The sequence below is a fragment of the Helicoverpa zea genome, chromosome 21 (assembly GCF_022581195.2).
Source record: "Helicoverpa zea isolate HzStark_Cry1AcR chromosome 21, ilHelZeax1.1, whole genome shotgun sequence".
NCBI lineage: Eukaryota > Metazoa > Arthropoda > Insecta > Lepidoptera > Noctuidae > Helicoverpa > Helicoverpa zea.
The window spans coordinates 11,195,312-11,215,696 of NC_061472.1; the positions used below are offsets into that span (position 1 = coordinate 11,195,312).

General features: G+C 36.0%; 1 pseudogene; it reads left to right on the forward strand.

The window, feature by feature from the left end:
- Window positions 1-20,385, forward strand: part of LOC124641066 — a 425,796-nt pseudogene that overhangs the window by 194,772 nt on the left and 210,639 nt on the right.

A 20,385-nucleotide genomic window follows, 5' to 3' on the forward strand; every position in this document is an offset into this window, starting at 1 on the left:
ATGTAAGCACTTTGGTCTAAAGTAATTTTATCATGGTGTCTCTCTATTTTAATGCCCAAAAATAATTTGATATCGTGTAAGTCGGTCATTTCGAATTTAGTCATTAAATATGCTTTGAAATTATTCATTGTTTGCAAATCTGCACATGCTATAACCAAATCATCGACGTACAAGATTACGTAAATATTTTTAGAAATGTCTCCTTTACCTTTCATATATATACACCTATCTACTGGGGAGTTCTGAAAACCTATTTCTTTGAGACATTGTTCAAATGTTTCGTACCAACATCTAGCTGATTGTTTTAAGCCATAAAGAGCTTTGTTTAATTTGCATACGTAATTATCTTTACATTTTACACCTTCAGGAACTTTCATGTAGATTTCTTCCTTTAGTGTACCATTTAGAAATGCTGTTTTTACATCCATATGATGAATCAGTAAATTATATTGATTTGCGTAGCTAATTAAGAATCTAAAGCTTGCTATTCTAGCAACTGGTGCAAATGTTTCATTATAATCACTAAGATATTCTTGACTGAAACCTCTAGCGACAAGACGTGCCTTATATCTTGAAGGTTGACCTGAAACGTCATTTTTAATAGTGAATATCCATTTACAGTCTACAATATTTTTTATTTGATGGTTTTGGTACTAATGTCCATGTATTATTTTTCTTAAGAGAATTGAGTTCTTCTCTGACTGCTTTTTCCCACTGATTCCTATCGTTCAGAGATTTAATTTCATTTAATGATTTTGGTATATTACTTGTGATGGATAACGCACTATAGACATCATAGTCATTTTCATTATATGATTTACGCGAACATGTTTTCAGTCTTTCACTTCTTCGTAAATTTAAAAATTCATCAGGTTTATCCTGATTTTTGTGTTTCAAACTACTCTCAGATTCATTTTCAGGTTCATTCGGTATTTCATGACTACCGATTTTTCGAATTTTACTTGTACTGCATTCATCAGATTGAGAGCTATCTGATTTAGGGCCAGAACTATGAGACTTATAAGACACTGATTTTGTTACGGAGTCATTATCAGTTTCGTCTTGGGAATATGTATTATTACTCCGTTCAGGTCGTAATGAAGGCCTAGATTCGATAAAATTAGTCTCATCAATTACAACGTCCCTTACAGTTTCATATTTTTCGAATTCTGTATTCCAAACTTTATAACCATTGGGTTCATAACCTACCAGTATTCCTTTCCACGACCTATTGTCAAATTTGTTTTTACTGGTTTTATTATGAACATATACAGTTGAACCGAAAACTCTGAGATTTTTAACGCTTGGTTTCCTATCATGCCACATCTCGTATGGTGTCTTTGATTGACTTAAAGCTTTCGTAGGCGTAATATTTATTAAATAAACTGCAGTTAAAACTGCATTTCCCCAAAAACGTTTTGATGCTTTAGTGCCATTTAACATAGCACGAGCTTTTTCTGTTATTGTGCGAACCATACGTTCTGCAACACCATTTAACTGTGGGGTCCTAGGAACTGTTAAATGATAGCTTATGCCTCTTTCTCTACAGTAGTTTTTCATTTCGGTGGATAAGTATTCACCACCGTTATCACTATAAAGATTTACTACTTTGAAATTGAATTTAGCCTCACTTTTAGCGACATAGTCTTTAAAAGCTGTAAACACTTCTGATTTGTAAGTTAACATATACACCACACAATAATGTGTGTATTCATCAACAAATAAAACAAAATAATTTCTGTTATCTATTGTTGGAGGTGTTATAGGACCACAAACATCTGAATGCACAATAAACAGAGGGCGTTTAATGTAACTTTTGTCTTTAACTTTATTAAAAGGCAGGCGAGTCTGCTTCCCATTTATGCATGCTTCACACAACTTATCATTTGGAGTTACGGTATTTATTTCATCTAAGTCATCAATCATATTATGACATTTTAACTGCAGGAATTTAGTTTTACTTATATGTCCTAGGCGTTGATGCCATAATTCATATTTATTTTCATTAACATAACATGCTTGGGAAGCGGATTCCCCTTTTATTACTGGTATTTTAAACTCTAGAACTATAAGGTTATTCAATGTCTTACCTTTCATGATGATTTTACCTTCCTTTGTAATTTGTGTGCCTTTGTCATCAAATATTATGGTGAATCCTGCTTGCTGCATCTTTGATACCGATATTAAATTATATGGTACTTCGGCACAGAACAATACATTTGTAAGTATTCCTTGCACTCCTGTTTGACTGATAAGATTTATGTTTCCCCTTTTAGTTGCTGAAATAAATGTATTGTTTTTAGCTACTGAAATTTTTAAAGGAGGATTTAAACATTCAAACGATGTGAAGAGATCATCTCTATTTGTGATGTGATCAGACGCTCCTGAATCTAATAGGAATTTAATTGTCGAGTGGTCTTTTTCATAATGGTATGCGCTTGTCATGAACGCAAATCCTGAAAAAGAAGAATTCGAGGTCGTTCCCTCTTGCAGGGCAATAGTTTGGACTTGTCTTGTCCTTTCTGGGGCATTGTTTTGTATATTTGTCTGTCTTTTGAAATAGAAACAATCCTGTTTCTTGTGTCCTTTGCGTCCACAGTAATGACATTTCACAAATTTTTGTTTGTTTGTTTTCTTGAATGTTGTATTCTTCAAATAGTTTTGTTTTGTGCGATTGTATCTGTTTTTATTATATTTTTCTTCAACATGGAGTATCTTTAAACTGGTATCACGACTCTCGTTTTTTAATTTTACTTCGTGATCTAATAGTCTAGTTTTTACAAAACCGAGAGTGATATTTTCTTCAGATAGTGTCTCAATTGCAGTGATAACGCCATCATATGTATTCGGGAGAGTAAGTAATAAATGAGCTACTTTGTCCGTTTCCTCTAATTTAGCTCCAGCAGCTGATAATTCTGTCAGCAGATCGTCAAATGTTGAGAAGTGTTTGATCAAGGGTATATCGGCTTTTAATTTTAATCCCAATAATTGTTTTCTCAGCGCTAATTGAGTTGCTACACTTTTCCTTTCATAGATCGCGTCAAAATGTTTAAAAACTGCTTGAGCAGTCCCATTTTCATTAATATAATTAAGATATGAGTCCGCCAAATATTCGACTATAATACTTTTGGCTGCCTTATTATTCTTTTCCCACTCAGCGGATCGCGTTCCAGGAATTTCTTCGTCAATAACACTGAGCAAGTTTAACTCTGAAAGCAGTGTACGAATTCTAAATTTCCATACACTGTACTTTTCTCCATTAAAAGGCTTAATGTTTCTTTTCACTTTTTCCATTGTCACAACTTTATTTTTATTTACAACTATGCACTTTACTGTCACTACGCACTACTGAATGTTCTCACTACTAAATGTCCTTTTTCGCACTGGGCCCATAACCTATAGGAGGTATGGGATTAAAAGAAATAATATACTAATTTGATATTGAAATATTTATTCTATACTTTAAATGGTACTTGGAAGCAATACGTCCGTCTAACAAGATCCCGTGACGCAGTGTGTGTAGAGTTAAATAAACAGTAGATTGTTCAGATAGAACAAAGAACAATGTTATCGAAAGTTAGGGGTATTAGTTTTTGCTTTATATAATCCAACAAGTTCTTCATAATTCTTATAACTGTAATATCAGCATTATATCTCGTTCTGAGAATTGATTAACTTTCTGAAATTGTGATAACGTTACGAATTCATGTATCACAGTCGCTTCGTAGGCTACGTATTCGTAGCCGTAGCTCGTAGCTCGTAGTCGTTCGCTACGCCGTAGCGGAGATTAGTTTTCCTTTGAGCTTCCTAGTAATTCGGAGTTTCATATTACGTAAGAACATTTGTTTATTTTTTGTTATTTGTATGAACAGGAAATCAAAGGAACGAGATTGTATTTAGATGACAGTTTTCGTTCTGGCGTATTACATTTTCTGGACAGTGTTCATTACAAGTAAGACCACTGAGTTAGTTAAATAAAATTAAAAATAACTTAACTATTTATCACATAATTTTCATACAGTATTGCACCTTTTCTAGCTAAAAGTCACAATATTTGAAGCTTCAGTCTCTTCATGAATGAAATAAGGCTTATCATTACGTACAGCTGAAATATTGGTGAAAACGTTAATAAGCGCGAGATGAATGAGATCACATCTTCACCCGGTACTACTGCTGTAATGAGAGGCTTTCACTTCTTACAGCCTGAAACTGTAGATGTTACTGAAGTTATGAATCCATTCAATATCTTCATTTAGTATTTTGTTGATTGCTAACGATTATTTCACAGTTCAGTAAAATTGTAGTAGAATAATTTTAATTTTACGTTCTTGTGGACCTAGCTTTTTTACCTAATAAGCAAGCTATGGCTTTTATCTATCTTATCGTGGAATTCTAGGGTTTCGATTCATATCTCACTTTCAACTCATGATCAATAATCTCTTAGGCTAAATAAATATATCTTTAAAACTGAACTATAAATACTGTGATAACTTAATATCGTAGTTATAAAGACTTACCGAGTTAGTATCAGTTACTCTTCGTAATAAGGTTAGTCTAAAGTGAACGAGATCGGTGATGATAACGCGTTATTATGAAAGTTCGCTCAGCAGTCAATATATTAATAAGGCAATCAAACTGCAGCTTATCGACAACTTCACTAGTTTTAAATTGTTCGCAAGTTTATTTAGTTTTTAGATGGTGGGGTGTCGTGTTCAGAGATAAGTAAATAAACCGAATACTAATTAATACACTTTTATTTTCTGACTCCAATTAGGTTACATACGATTTGGTACAGTCACAATATTTAGTAGCGTGCGTTGGTAGTGCGATATACGGGACAACTCGGAGGCGAACACAATGCAAGTACAGTATGAACAATATTGATGCGTCAACAATTAGTGTAGGTCCCACTACATCATTCCTCCCCTTTTTTTAAAAAAAAATTTTGACAAAAGATTTTTTTACAAAAAAAATATTCTTATCCAGTTGCTATATAATCCAAGAAGCTTACAATGTTCACAAACAATATTATTAAATTACAGTCTCGACAAAAATTTGCTTACAGTATACATTTATACAATAACAACTTTGAAACAAGATGCTTGACGGGTTGTGCGATAAGCGCATGTTTGTCTCAGTACTACTGGCTTTGTACCTAATGGCTTAGTGATTAAAAGATACACCTCTCGTGCCTGAGAGTGCAGGTTCAAACTTATGTTCATTATTACAAAGTAAATATCAAATACAGAGTAGAAAAAAAATCTATCTTCAAAAAGGATAAAACTTTCTAAAAAAAAAATCTTAAACTAAGTACAAAATGTTCTTAACCTTTGTGTTATACTCTGTTCTCCTCTCTTGGAGTCATTGTGGCCGGCCGGTACCAACAATACAAACTATGCAGAATGTCCTACGATCGAAAAACAAAATATAACACAATACGTCCTGTAACTGCCTTAAATCTATGTAATACACTACTCATATACGTCTATTACAGTTGCGGAACACTTCTAGAGAGTCCGTCTTGACATTTAATGTGATTACATACATAATAGGTAACATGAAATATACATAATCTATATTATATACGATATACGTTAAGGGTAGTTATCATGCCGGGTTACTCTGCTATACATATTAAAAAATAAAATTACACGCTTGGCCTACTCGTACGAATGACCAAGAGTCTCCAGTATCCGACATGATGACGCCATAAAAAATATACATTCACTACTGTTTAACATTCACTACACATTCACACAAATATAATATCACTTGAGAGAACGAGGGTTTTTGATCAGCATATTATTATCACAGCACAACTTTGGCTGTTGACGGCGGACTCATTGTATGTTGAGGTTGCACAGTTTCGACCTTAGTACTAGGTAAGGCTACAGAACTGGCTACCATTTCTTTTCTTAACCATTTTCTCACGCCTCTAATGAATCTTCGATTCAGTGCGTACGCAAATACTATGATTAACATTATTGTAATAACTATCATCACTATGCCAATAATATTTAGCTTATTATGCATGTGGGCCACATTAGATACATTTTCGTTTACAATGACGTTCTCTTTCGTTTGATTAGAGCCCATTTTGCTAATTTAGTCCACTATACTGATGTATCGTCTCAACGTAAATGAAATTAAAGATCGCGATACCACAATTTGAAACTAATATCCTAAATAAATCTGCAAAATTGACATTTTAACAATAAAATAATTTATCGGTATTTCAATGGCTTCTTGCTTACTCGACCAGTTCGCGTAGTATAAACTTTACTATCGGGTTCGTCCGTTTGAATTGTTACTTTTTTCGTAACTTTTCGACAAACGGTATCCCTATTACTATTATCAACTACTTTAGATTGCGATTCATCCTCTATTAACATGTACGCTGGTTTCAGACGATCTATAGAAACTTTAACTTGTCGGTCGGGCAACTGAATACAAAATACTTTATTATCTCTACTTATGACGCGATATGGTCCGTCGTAAGGTGGTTGTAACGGTTTCCGTACTGCGTCATTACGGATAAAAATATATTCACAATCATACAAGTCTTTATGCACAAAAATCTTATTTGGTGACTTATTTTTCCTATTAGATGGCTTTAACCCGTCAATTACAACTTTTAACTTATTTACGAAATTTTCTGAATCGCTAATTTTCAAATCAGTTGTATCATAAAAGTCACCGGGTACTCTAATATTACTGCCATACAACATTTGTGCAGCGGTTACACCTGTATCTAATTTTATCGTTGTGCGTAACCCCAACATTACAGTTGCCAATTCGTCAACCCAGCATTTATTATTTAAGCGAGCCATTAACGCGGCTTTTAAAGATCTATGCCAACGTTCTACTAAACCATTACATTGAGGATGATACGGAGTTGTACGTGTCTTTATAATTCCCATTAAAATCATTAATTCTTTGAATAAGTTACTTTCGAACTGACGACCCTGGTCACTAGTGAGCTTTATGGGACAACCAAAACGACTAATCCAACCTTCATATAATGTTTTCGCTACGATTTCTGCAGTTATCTCTTTTAGTGGAAATGCCTCTGGCCAACGAGTGAATCTATCGATAATCGTTAAACAATATCTATAACCTTCTGGCGAGGTTGGTAACGGTCCTATAATATCAATATGTATATGCTCAAAACGTTTAGTACTTTTAAAGGACTGTAAATCGGAAACCGTATGTTTTTGAACTTTCGCTCTTTGACATTTTACACATGTTTTAGCCCATTTACCAATATCTCTATTCATTTCAGGCCAAAAATATCTATCTTTTACTAATTTTTTACTTGTCTTAATACCAGGATGACTTAAATTATGAATAGAATCAAAAGCTAAACGACGAAATTTTTCAGGTAAATATGGTCTTGCACTATTAGTAGACATTTCGCAATAAACATGTTTATCAGTATCGAGTAACGTTACGCGTTTTAATATTACTTTACTGTTGTTGTTTGATGCCCTCAATAATTTTGCAAGCTGTTCGTCAACTTCCTGCGCAGTGGCGAGTTCTGCGAAATCTAACGTCGTGGGACATGTTATTGTTTCAACTCTAGATAATGTGTCAGCAACTATATTATTATTTCCACTAATGTGTCGTATGTCAGTACTAAATTCACTAATAAACATAATTTGCCTAGTTCGCCTAGAAGTTTCTCTATTGGTACCTAATTTAGTAAACGCGAAAGTTAATGGTTTATGATCTGTAAAAATTATTAATTCTTGTCCTTCAACTAAATTACGAAAATGTATGATTGCTAAATAAATTGCTAAAAGTTCTCTATCATATGTACTATATTTCTTTTGTGCTTCAGTTAATTTTTTCGAAAAATATCCTAAAGGTTTCCAATTGCCATCAACTTTTTGTTGCAATACTGCACCTACACTTGTGTCTGATGCGTCCGTCATCAATGACAAAGGTGTATGTGCCGATGGGAAATACAATAAGGTAGCATTTTTAAGATCATCTTTACATTTTTCAAAATTTTTCGTAGCTTCAGGTGTCCAATTGATTTTACTTTTATCCTTACGCTTTGAATTCCCTAAATATTTATTTAACGCTGCCTGATGTTCAGCTGAATGAGGTATATGAGCTCTATAAAAATTTAACATGCCTAAAAATCTTCTAAGTTCCTCTATAGTATCAGGTTTTGGAAAATCAATAATCGCTTTAACTTTATCTTCTAATGGTTTAATTCCTTCTGTAGAGACTTCAAAACCTAAAAACTCTAATTTATCTTTACCAAAACTACACTTTGAAAAATTAATCGTTATACCAAATTCATTAAAACGTTCAAAAACTTTTCGTAAATGTTCTCTATGCTGCTCTTTATTTTCCGATGCAATGATGACGTCATCTACGTAATTGAAAAGAAAATCTAAGTCTTGTAAAACAGTATGATGCATAAAACGTTGAAAAGTTTGTGCAGCATTTCTTAATCCAAATGGCATACGCACGAATTCGAATAAACCAAACGGTGTTATGACGGCAGTTTTCTCAATGTCATTTTCCGAAACTGGCACACAATAATAGGCTCTATTTATATCTAGCTTTGAGAAAACCTTTTTATTATCTAACATATACGTAAAATCATGAAGACGGGGAACTGGATATCGATCAGGCTTGGTAATCGCATTTAAACGTTTATAATCTCCACAAGGTCTAATATTCCCGTCCTTCTTAGGAACAACATGCAAGGGACTTGCCCAAGCGCTTTTACTCGGCCTACAAATCCCAAGCTCTTGCATAATCTTAAACTCATTTTTAGCTTTTACGTACCTGTCTGGTGGTAACTGCCTGGCTCGTGCGTGCACTGGAGGTCCTGTGGTCTCAATGTGATGACAAACATTATGTTTAGGCGTTTCTTTGTACGAAACTGGTTTAGTTAGTTCTGGAAATTCACATAATAAATCATAATAAGGGCAATTATTTACGATAGTTTTCAAAGTGGGCTCACTAGAATTAGAAAGATTGCCTTTGGTGCTTAAATTAGTTACTTGATCGATTAACCTTCGTCCGTTCAAGTCAATTAACAACTGAAAATTAGCTAAGAAGTCAGCACCTAATATTGGTTGCTGTACGTCCGCTAATGTAAATAACCAACGGAATGCTCGTCTTAGATTTAAATCTAATTCTAAGTACAATGTACCATACGTGTTAATCTGAGTTCCATTTGCGGCAAAGAGTTTATAACAACACTCACTTGTATTACCTTTCATGTAGGCTACTTTCCGCGGTAACACTGACACGTTTGCACCACTATCCACTAAGAAGTTTAAGCCCGATTTCCTGTCTCTGACACACAGACGGTGATTCCCGAAGGCACGGTCACAGCCTCCCGTCGCAGACTGCACCGACTCTAGTTTTCCGCTGGCTTGTCCTTGTCGTGTTTTTTCTTCCAGTTACATGGATCCACACATTTAGTTGCCTTGCTGCGATACTTATAATGGTAAAAACATAACCAATTTGGATCTTCGAATTTCCTTGTGCGACTTCTTGACCCTGACCTGGGTCTGTTGCGTCTAAAGTTATTCCTTCGCCAGTTATTTGAACGGCCTCGTGATCTTGACTCTAAATTTTGTAATCTATCACTCAATTTGTTTATTGCCGAAATAATTTGGTCCTGAGAACCGGATGGGCCTGGTTCCTGTTTGACAGTCGCAACACTGTGTATGGGAGTCGTCGTTTCCATTATTTTATCCGCTATTGATGCTAATTTCTCTAAATCTTTTTCTTCCGTTACAGCTAAAACTCCTCGCACCGAATTTGGTAAATGATTCTGCCACATAACTATGAGTGTTTCGTTATTTACTCGTCCCCTGGCTAGGTCTTGCATTTTTCTTAGTAATTGTGATGGTTTCTGGTCGCCTAATTCCATTTCGCCAATGAGTTTTTTTACTTGCCGCTCTTCGGATTCTTGATATATAAATATCAACTTATTCTTCAAGGTCTCATATTTATTTTTCTCAGGGGGATCCACAAGGATCTGTGAAACTTGCTCAACTGCGTCTGGGGGTAATTTTGAAATAAGGACCTGGTACTTTGATTCGTCGGACATCTTCTGAGGATTTAGAACCGCTTCTGCTTGGATAAACCATGTTCTAGGCGACTTCTTCCAAAATTCCGGAATTCTAGCTGTGATGGAGATGGACGACAGTTGATGTTCTTCAATAACGACCTTCTTGTCTTCAGACGACATTATAATTTTCTTAATTTGACGCGCACTAATATTAAGCCGACACTACGTACACTTGTGTGAGTTGCCCCGGTCGTCCGATTCACTGAATTACAAGTCCAAATTCACTGGTTACAGTTCACACTTTCTCCACACGGGGTCACCAATTTAGATGGTGGGGTGTCGTGTTCAGAGATAAGTAAATAAACCGAATACTAATTAATACACTTTTATTTTCTGACTCCAATTAGGTTACATACGATTTGGTACAGTCACAATATTTAGTAGCGTGCGTTGGTAGTGCGATATACGGGACAACTCGGAGGCGAACACAATGCAAGTACAGTATGAACAATATTGATGCGTCAACAATTAGTGTAGGTCCCACTACAAGTTCAACACTTTGAGTGCTTAACTGGAAGGAGGGGGGGTTTGTTTTAATATTTATGGTGTGTTATTATAGTAGGGAATAATATAGAAGAGGCTAATCAATATACTTTTCGTCTTGAATATGGTACACTGCTTATCATTACTAATATATTTTGAGATTTGCGTTTTTTTGCACATTCATACATCGGACACTCAAACACTAATACTCAACACAAGCCTTTACAACGTAAACAAGAAATCGTTTTTCTGTTACTCAAGCAAGATGACTTCTATGTATTTACAAATTATTTTTGTATTATTTTTAAGACCCTTGAATATTGTACTAATAATAACATTTCTTCTTTCTCAGGTAAGCATTGTTTCATCCCCGGGTAAGTGCCACTCTCTACAACTGATTGACTCGACATCGTTCACAAAACGCGTGACTTTACAACATTCAGGAATGAAGGAAGCCTCTTCAGGAGGCTTTGTTAAAACCTTACACAAACGATGACCTGCTACTTTGTACTGCGAGTGGTACCGGAGGTTTTAATCATAATATTTATATGACGGATTCGCAGAGGAAAAATTTTGCTAAATATGTATGTATTTTAGTTCTTACTAAATTACTGTGTTTCGGATGGCACGTTAAACTGTAGGTTCCGGCTGTCATGGAACATCCTTGACAGTCGTTACGGGTAGTCAGAAGCCAGTAAGTCTGACACCAGTCTAACCAAGAGGTTGGTATTGGGTTGCCCGGGTAACTGGGTTGAGGAGATCAGATAGGCTTCTTGGAAAGCATTGATTCTCAGCTGAATCCGGTTAGTCTGGAAGCCGACCTCAACATAGTTGAGAAAAGGCTTGGAGGATGGAGTTGCTACTAAATGTATTGGCGATCATATGTAAGCTTTATAACAAAGTTTTGTCTATGAAGAGTAATAATTCAGACCTGTACTGATAGCACAAATAAATTAAATATACTTTACACTGTCAATGCTATACAGTTAATATTCGGCAAAAATAGAAACCGCTCAAACATTAAATACGTATTTTTCACTGAGTTCAGTATATTTCCAACTTACGAAGTCTTTACAGTTACTCGGTAAACCGTCGCAACAGACCGGAAAAGGCTTCACTGAATAACTCGATACTATCAACTAAATGTTGATCAAAAATACTCTCACACTGCTACGAATACAAATCGTAGCACTACGGCGTAGGCGGCTACATCCATCACGCTACGCCGTAGCACGAAACAAACTAAGAATATCTGAGAAATGGCCGTCCTTATACTTTGGTCTTAGAGCAAATAAATAAAATGGTTTGTCCCATAAGTTGTGATATCGCGTCACTGTTGTTTTTTTAAGAATTTTACATCGATAAAATAAAGATAGATAAGAGATTTTTTAAATGATATTTTGCCGACAATCCACTATGAAATTTCTTTATACTACCTACAAATATATAGTTAAACCGTTATATTCATAGAATTTAACTCCATCGTACATAGGGGCAGTTTGCCAGGCATTGTTCACAAACACTGTTTAGGATCGCTCGCCATTGAATGCTGTGCGATGCCTATCAGCCCGTATTGTGCTTGAATACCTAGAAATATCGAATAGACCTCTATTTATAAATGTTATGTCTAACATACGGGGAATATATGCAACGATTTGTTCACAGTAACTGATTAATTATGCTTTTTAGCGTTGTATCGCGCGTTCGATTCCCGCAACTATTTTTTCCCTTAAAAACTCTTTACGTAAGACCTAAAAATCTTTTCACGAAAATATGTAATGAACACGGAGAGCTTTTGGATAACCATTATCGAAATATAAAACTAGAAAAATAAGGAAAACATGTTTCCCCGAATTACCATTCTCTTTCAATACCAAAACAATAAGCGAACTCAAGTAACTTACCAACATTCTGATATTATTAAATTTCGATTAAACGACGCAGGCAAACCCGCGCGCACACACATACACACAACATAACCACGACATAAGGCCCCGCACACACGCGCGACCGTGGTGCGTGCGAGAAACGGCGACATCATGCATAATGCGCATATTAGTCGCACGGTATTAATATAAGGAGAACACCTGCGATGCATATTGACGTGTTATTGCCATTTATATTGCGTTTGTATTCGCCCTTATTTATGTGGGCGACCAATATGAAGGGATTTGTGTGAAAGAGAAGTATTTTGATTTGTTTTTCTTTTGTATTATTTTAAAATAATATTGACCTACATAATGTCGCTTGATGTAATGTACTTTGGGTTTGCCTTTATAAAGGGTTAGCCAGAAGGTACTAAATATTTTCTAACCTTAAGAGACCAAGTAGGTATACTTAGTTACTTCATGAAGAATACTAAAATCTATATGACATAGTACTGGTATATAGTAGCCTGTCGGCTGTTGATAAATTGTTTTGTCAAACAAGTAGCATCAAATTCATAACATACTGTGCCAACATACTGCAAAAAAATATTGTTAAAAACTGTCGCTTTAAATACTTGAACATAAATAAAACTGCATTCTCTTGTAACAGTTTCGCAGTAAAAGCTCGCATGTTATATTTTAACCGCTGCATTATCCGGTAACAATGTTTTCTCTCGTTTCATGCGAGTTTCGAATTAAAACAAGTATTCGGATGCGGGCGGCGCCTGTGTATACTGTATGTATGTAGCTCGCTTTGAACCCCGTGTTCCCTTCGTAAGCAAATATTTTGGAGGGAACTGTAGCAGGTACCTGAATATTGCCGGCTTAAAAACATGGAAACTGAGCGATTATTTTGTACCTGAAATGGAGTATGTAAGAATTTATTTCTATGTTTATGACAGTTTAGCACAGTTTTTTTTATGTAAGGATCTGCACATTTCTCATTAGTTATTTTCTGGTGAAAATTGCAAAAACATATGTGTTATGTTCAGCAATTAAGTTAATCGGGAACAGATAGGTGGACAAACACGGTAACGTGTATGTATGTACATGTAGTGAGAAAGAATATCAGGCCAACAAAAATAATGTTCAATATGAACACTTAAACACAACGTACTCAAACGTTATATAGCTTATCTCTCGTGAAGCTGACCTAATTCGCGTTACACTTCTAGAAGAATAAACGACGTCTCGAACTCGATCGCCAGTAAAACCTCAAATTTCTTTACGACTTCAACTCCCATTTCCGGCGGAAGTGAAGGTTCAGTCAAAGTTCTGTTCAGTCGATAATAAGAAGCCGCTCATCGGCTCGAATTACCGCCCTTCGTCTCGGCACAATTAACACAACCTTTCTTAAGAACCTTTTAATTATTCGCCTTCTTTAAGCTGTATAAAAATCGTTAACTTTAAAATAATATATAATCATTCAATAATATATAATTCAAAATAATATATATATAATATAATCGTTAACTTATAATAAATAGATCATTAGGTCTTATCAGACCGTCTTCTTTACTTCAGACTGTATAATTCTCATTATAATAATATCGACGCCGCGGTTTACCTCATTCATTATACCCGTTAAAAATAGACGAACAATTAAGTCTTTGTTACAAACAATCATTAAACGTTATCTCGAAGCAAATGACCATTAAAATCCTTCTTCAAACAGTGGCCAGTCATTGCCTTCAAATAACCAGCTCAGCAGAATAGCAAAGTGTGTAAAAACGAAGAGGGTCGCAATAAGACAGCTCCAGAGGTCCGGACCCGGCAGGATTAGCTGCATCAAGTGCACGCTCATGAGAAGCTTGTAAGCCGTCACGTGACAACAGATTAACGAAAATACACGATTCTTTTGCTGTTTTAACAATCATTTGAAACATCTTTTAGTCACTCAATAGTATGGTGTTCGGATTGATAACTATGTAATCACTGAAATATGTACAGGTACTTTAGTTCCGAAAAAAAACAAAATTGTTCCAAAATTTCTTCCAGTGAATGATCTTAACGAAAAAAAAATGGTTTATTTGTTGCCTCTAGCTTATTTTAAGCAACCTGAAAACGTTATCTTATGCAAATAGAACCATAGCCCAACCATTTACTTTTTGATCTACACTGTTCTTATTCCTTTTTCTACACTTCTAACTCCAACTTAACAAGTGACAAAAGAAAACTTAGCAAAGAAAAAAAAGCAAACATTGCACAAAAATAGCATCGAGCAGAAAGTATCGCGACATCTCGCCGTGTTCCCGCAAGTTTGTCGGCGAGTTGACGGCAACTCGTCTTCGCGGGAATCTCTTTAATCTTTGAGTTATCGCCAAACTCTAGTTTTCTTTTATACATTCAATAACAATGGAAGTTTTGTCACTTTGTCGCTAGAGAGATCAGAACTCTAGTTATCACAGGCTATAGTTTACTGAAAGTGACGAAATTAAAATATAGTGCGGTACAAGGTTTACCCTGATGAGGTAAATAGAAAGCGTTTAGTTGGCGACTAACAATATATCTAGGAAAAATAAAACGTCCACACCTTAAGATAATAATTGTCTTTTATTTGTGTACGTTTTATCTGTTGCGATTGAAATAATTTCAGAACACATGGAATGTTCATAATAATTATGTACCTATTTATGTATTACGTATGCATATATTTGGTGGACGTTTCAATTTTAATTATTTCTGATACCTTAAGGTTACCAGTCATTTATATTATTGATATTGATATTATTGATTATAACTTATTTTCTTTAACAAGCTAAGTTGCGCTGGTAACAAATTGAATCAGAGTGCACAGAATGTTCGAGTGTCGCTTGCTCAGGTGCAAGGTGCAAGGTGCAACTTTGTGCATCAAACTGTCGTTAGTAGCTTATTAACACTTCGCGCTTGATTCATAGTTAATAGCTTAGTTAGCTTGTTATACAGTTTACTACCTTGCAAAGGACATCTCTAGTTTCCTTTCATGTGAAAGTTGTATTTACAGGATTATTTTTACAATATGTTTTTTAAATAGCTGTTACGTATGGCTAAACATTTAAAATTGCAAATGGAATAGAAATACCTACAACGCATCGAAATAAAATTCAGAATAACTAATTTCAATGACCACAACAAAAATAAAAATAGAACTAGCAATTACGAAATGCAAATGTGCTAAACACTGAAAAAACTGTACCAACATACAGTGACCTATTAAACAGTGACGTAGTTCATTGTCTCGCGTTGCCATGGCAACGGGTCTCACCCCGGGGTCTCGAGACCCCGGTTATTGTAGTAAATACAGCTAATGGAAAACTATTTGTACCATTGTCTGCGACCTATTGTATTACGTACAATACAATGAAATATTTTTGGTTTAGTTCCGCGAATTTAGAATGGTGGCGCTAGTGGTCGGATGTTGGTTGATTGTTGTTGCTTTCCGGGAAATTCTGGAAAATAAAGGATTCCATACATTTAATATAGAACCTTGACTGTGGGATAATGAAAAATGAAAAAGCCACATCTCACGAGCATATATATTGATCCTGGCCGATTTCGGCCACAGCGACTTGGATCTGCGCTTAATTTTGAGAGCTTCGCTGGTGTGCTCTCCAGTGACTGACAAAGCCAATTTTTGCAGTGAATGTTCGTCCACATTCACTGCAAGTCAGCACTCCTCCGATATAGGTGTATTGGATGGCCGCGGGTGGTCGGGCCTTCAGCTCATCTCGCTTAGCGTCGAGCTGTTCTCTCCGCCGGCTCTCAAACTCGCACACCTTGACCTTAATAGTCCGCCTCCATTTGATCCTATCTGCTGCCATAGCCTCCCAGTGTGACGGATCTAAGTCACATCTCTTCATGTGGCGTTTCAGCACATCTTTGTACCGCAGACGTTGACCACCCTGCTTACGCTTGCCAGTCTCCAGTTCTGAGTAGAAGACGCGCTTTGCTACTCTGGCATCTGACATCCGAGAGACATGACCAGCCCAGCGCAGCTGTCGACGCATTAGATAGGCCTCAATACTGCTGACATTAGCGCGTCTAAGTACTTCCGTGTTACGAACACGGTCCGACCACTGGATGCACATAATGTCACGTGCCGCATTTTAGATGGAATCTATCTAATGTCCGAATATGCTCGCGGTATAGACACCAAGTCTCAGAGGCATATAGGAGATTTGGCAGAACTATTGCCATGTACACAGCTACTTTTGTAGAGAGCTTTATGTCATGTGAGCGGAACACCTTGGCACGAAGTCTACCAAAAGCTGCAGCAGCTGCTCCTATTCGGCTGTTGACTTCGTTATCAAGGAGACACCTGGATGTTATGGTGCTGCCACGATATTTGAATTGGTTTACTTGCTTAAGCGAGACATCTCCGAGTCTAATGTCAACTGGGGCACTGTTCACAGTATCAAGTGCCATGACTTCGGTTTTCTTGACATTTATCTTCAGGCCAAATCTGCTGCATGTCTGCAGAAGTGTCGACATAAGCCTCTGTAGCCCATCTGGGCAATCCGCCACAAAACATAAGTCATCTGCATACATCATCTCAGTGATAGTCGCGTGAGACACTCTTGTGCGAGCCTTGAGTCTATTTAGGTTGAAGACACCACCGCCATCGGTACGAAAACAAATACGGATACCTTCGGACAGAGTCTGCAAGGCTTCCCGAACGACAACTGCAAAGTACAGGGCAAAGAGAGTTGGAGCGAGCACGCAGCCCTGTTTCACACCGCAGCTCACTTTAAAGAACTCCGAGTCTTCGCCCTGCACACTGACACAACAGCGCATGTCATCATGCAGAAGTCGTATCATTCTTATAAACTTGTCCGTGCATCCAAGTTTCGCTAGTACCACCCATAAGGCTTTGCGCGGCACCGAGTCGAAAGCTTTCTCCAAGTCAACAAAGCAAAGAAACAATGGTTGACTCTGCTCACGAGCATATTAAAATTTAATTATATGACTGCAATAATAAAATGCTTAACATTTAACAGTTTTATTAAATTGAAAATAGCTTGCAACCCTACTTAATAAGAATATATGAAGTGAACTTTACTGTTAAACCGTTTCTAAAGCTGTTCTAGCTACCTCTTATGTTCCTCTAATAGCATACATTGAAAGCATATTTATTATCAGTCAATTGGACATAACAATTGGTTTAAAATATAGTAAGCATTATTTATTTTATTTTTTACATTTATATTGCATCTGTTACTTAACTGTACTTACAAGCACTAAATAATTATGATATTTGTACAACACAACTTAAAGTTGTGCGACGCTGAAAGTCCACCGCGTCTGTTGTCTTCAGAGAGAACAGCATAATTATGAATATATTAGCACAAGATTAATGAACTAAAGGCGTCCTCTTTCCTCGCCTATTTACTGTTTTTGTTTGGTCAACAATAAATTATCGTCCGCTACTTTAGAAGATAGCGTCTGTCCGGTCATGTTTTACAATATTATTACGCTTAAAAAAGATCACCGGTTTGTATATCTCTAAGATTTATGATATAACTATAAATAGAATAAAGAATAACCTAGTAAGTGAAACTTAATTACTGTCGAAAATGTAACTAACACACTTTAACATCACATCATTTTTGTCCTCTAGTTATTCAAGGATTGACAATAATAATGTTTAATTTGGTCCTACAGGCCTCTCCTATCATTCGTGAACAAAACATGAATATTTCAAAGATGTTCGACTACCCAATTATTGGAAAAATACTTCTCGGAATAAAACGTTACCGGCGCTTCAAATACTCGGGATGTTAATACTTTGCTACAAATGAAATATAATTCCTAAAATACATACGAGTTTGTAGCTTCTACAGGAATTCCTGTATGTAGACATTCCAACTGAATACTCGAGTATTATTAGTTTTGCAATGGTGTTTTATATTTCTAAAGACATCCTATTTTTCTATGAAAAGTCTTGCAGAGGTACTCAATTAAAGTATTTGTTAATAGAGAATTTTAATAAGATTCTGTCCCGAAACAGACATTGGTCTAACAGCTATCACATTGACTAGGCATATTGTGAGAATCCAAATAAAAATCACCTACTTCCATAAACAATTAGATCAAGTTTCATCGTAGACACACACCAGTGATGTCGGTAACTTGTCGATAATAGTCGATATATTGCCGCGCAAGTTATTGTTCGCCAATTACATCGATAGTTTGTATTCACATGTTTGAGAAGTGTTGCCAACTTGTTAGCTGATTCCTGTTAGTAATAGTCTATATTTCGTTTGATGAGAATGCTGCATTCACGTACCGTTTACTATCAAATGATTGAACAACTCTGTCATAAAATATATCATGGAAGGCAAAACTCATTTAAAAAAAGTGATGTCTTGTTTAACTCACATATGGAGAATCCAGTGCAATTTGTAATTTCATCGTTATTAAATCGAGATAACAATTTAAATGTCTTATCAATCATACGTAAAATAAGCCTGTAAACTCATTACTTAACCGTATTACAATAAGTCGAGAGTAACAATCGCAAAGAGCAGCTTCTCTCGATTGAGAACGTTATTAGACATCGCGAGAGATACAGAGATTGATCACCCACTGTTGCAGATTAAGGTAAACGTACCAATAGTCGTCGGATTTCGGAAATCACTGACTTTGAAGCGCTACTGTGTGTTAAATATTCAATAGAAAATGAAAATTTTTGCATGACGTGATAGAGTATTTATTCATTATTCTAATTAACTAATGTTTTTTTAATCATTTTGATGGGTTTATATACTTATTAAGGCAAAAGTAAAAAAAGGGCGATTTGTACCAATAGTCGTCTGATTTGTACGGATACTCGTCAAATTATCCCAGTACTCGTCAACTTTTAATGCTAATGTAAACTCTCTGCTCTTGAACATAAGGTTCAAGTTATGTACATTTTTTTTGTGCTTGAATTTGTTAAGCATATTTGTGCTTTTGAAACATTAGGTAGGTGGATAGATAAAAAACCAAATTCCTATTTAGAATAGCAGGTCATAATCTGTTAGAAGAGCAGGTATTCAATAAAACAGATACATGGTTGCATTTTAATTTATATTCCTATCTATCAAACGCTTGGAATCACAAAACCAGTCTATAAAATATCTATACTAATATTATAAAGCTGAAGAGTTTGTTTGTTTGTTTGTTTGAACGCGCTAATCTCAGGAACTACTGGTCCGATTTGAAAATTTCTTTAAGTGTTAGATAGCCCATTTATCGAAGAAGGCTATAGGCTACTTTTTATTCCGGTACGGGAAGTATATCCCACGGGATGCGGGTGAAACCGCTGGCAGAAGCTAGTATGTTATATTTTTAATCATAATAACGATGCAGTCATGTGCATATGTAGCACGAGTACAATAATTACTTTTAAAATATTTAAATTGTAAAATAAAATAATTAGTATTCACAAAAAATAAAAGCCACATTCATTTATATAGCTTTCCGCGAAATAATTACTAACATTCATAGATATGTAGGTAAGGTTGTCATTCATCAAAACTTCTGAACTGCTTAGCGCATGCTAAGTACCATTTGCAAAAATCTCTGATGTCCTCCTAGCCGATTATCGGCTACGGCGGCTGTTCTCATTTAAGGAGATCAGCCAATTGCGCAGGACATATTATAGTGCACAAACATTTGCGCAGACACAGGTGCACTCCCTATTCCTTCACTCTCATAACCCGATGGGACGGCAAATCCGACACGACCGGAGAGAGATCAGGCGCAGGACCGACATTTACGTGCTCTCCGATGCACGGGTGTATCAATCACCAACTTCCAGGCTCCGGGCTGCTTTGTGAAAGTCTTCTAAAACCCACAAAGCGATTTCGGCCCGACTCGGGAATCGAACCCGAGACCTCGTGCACAGCA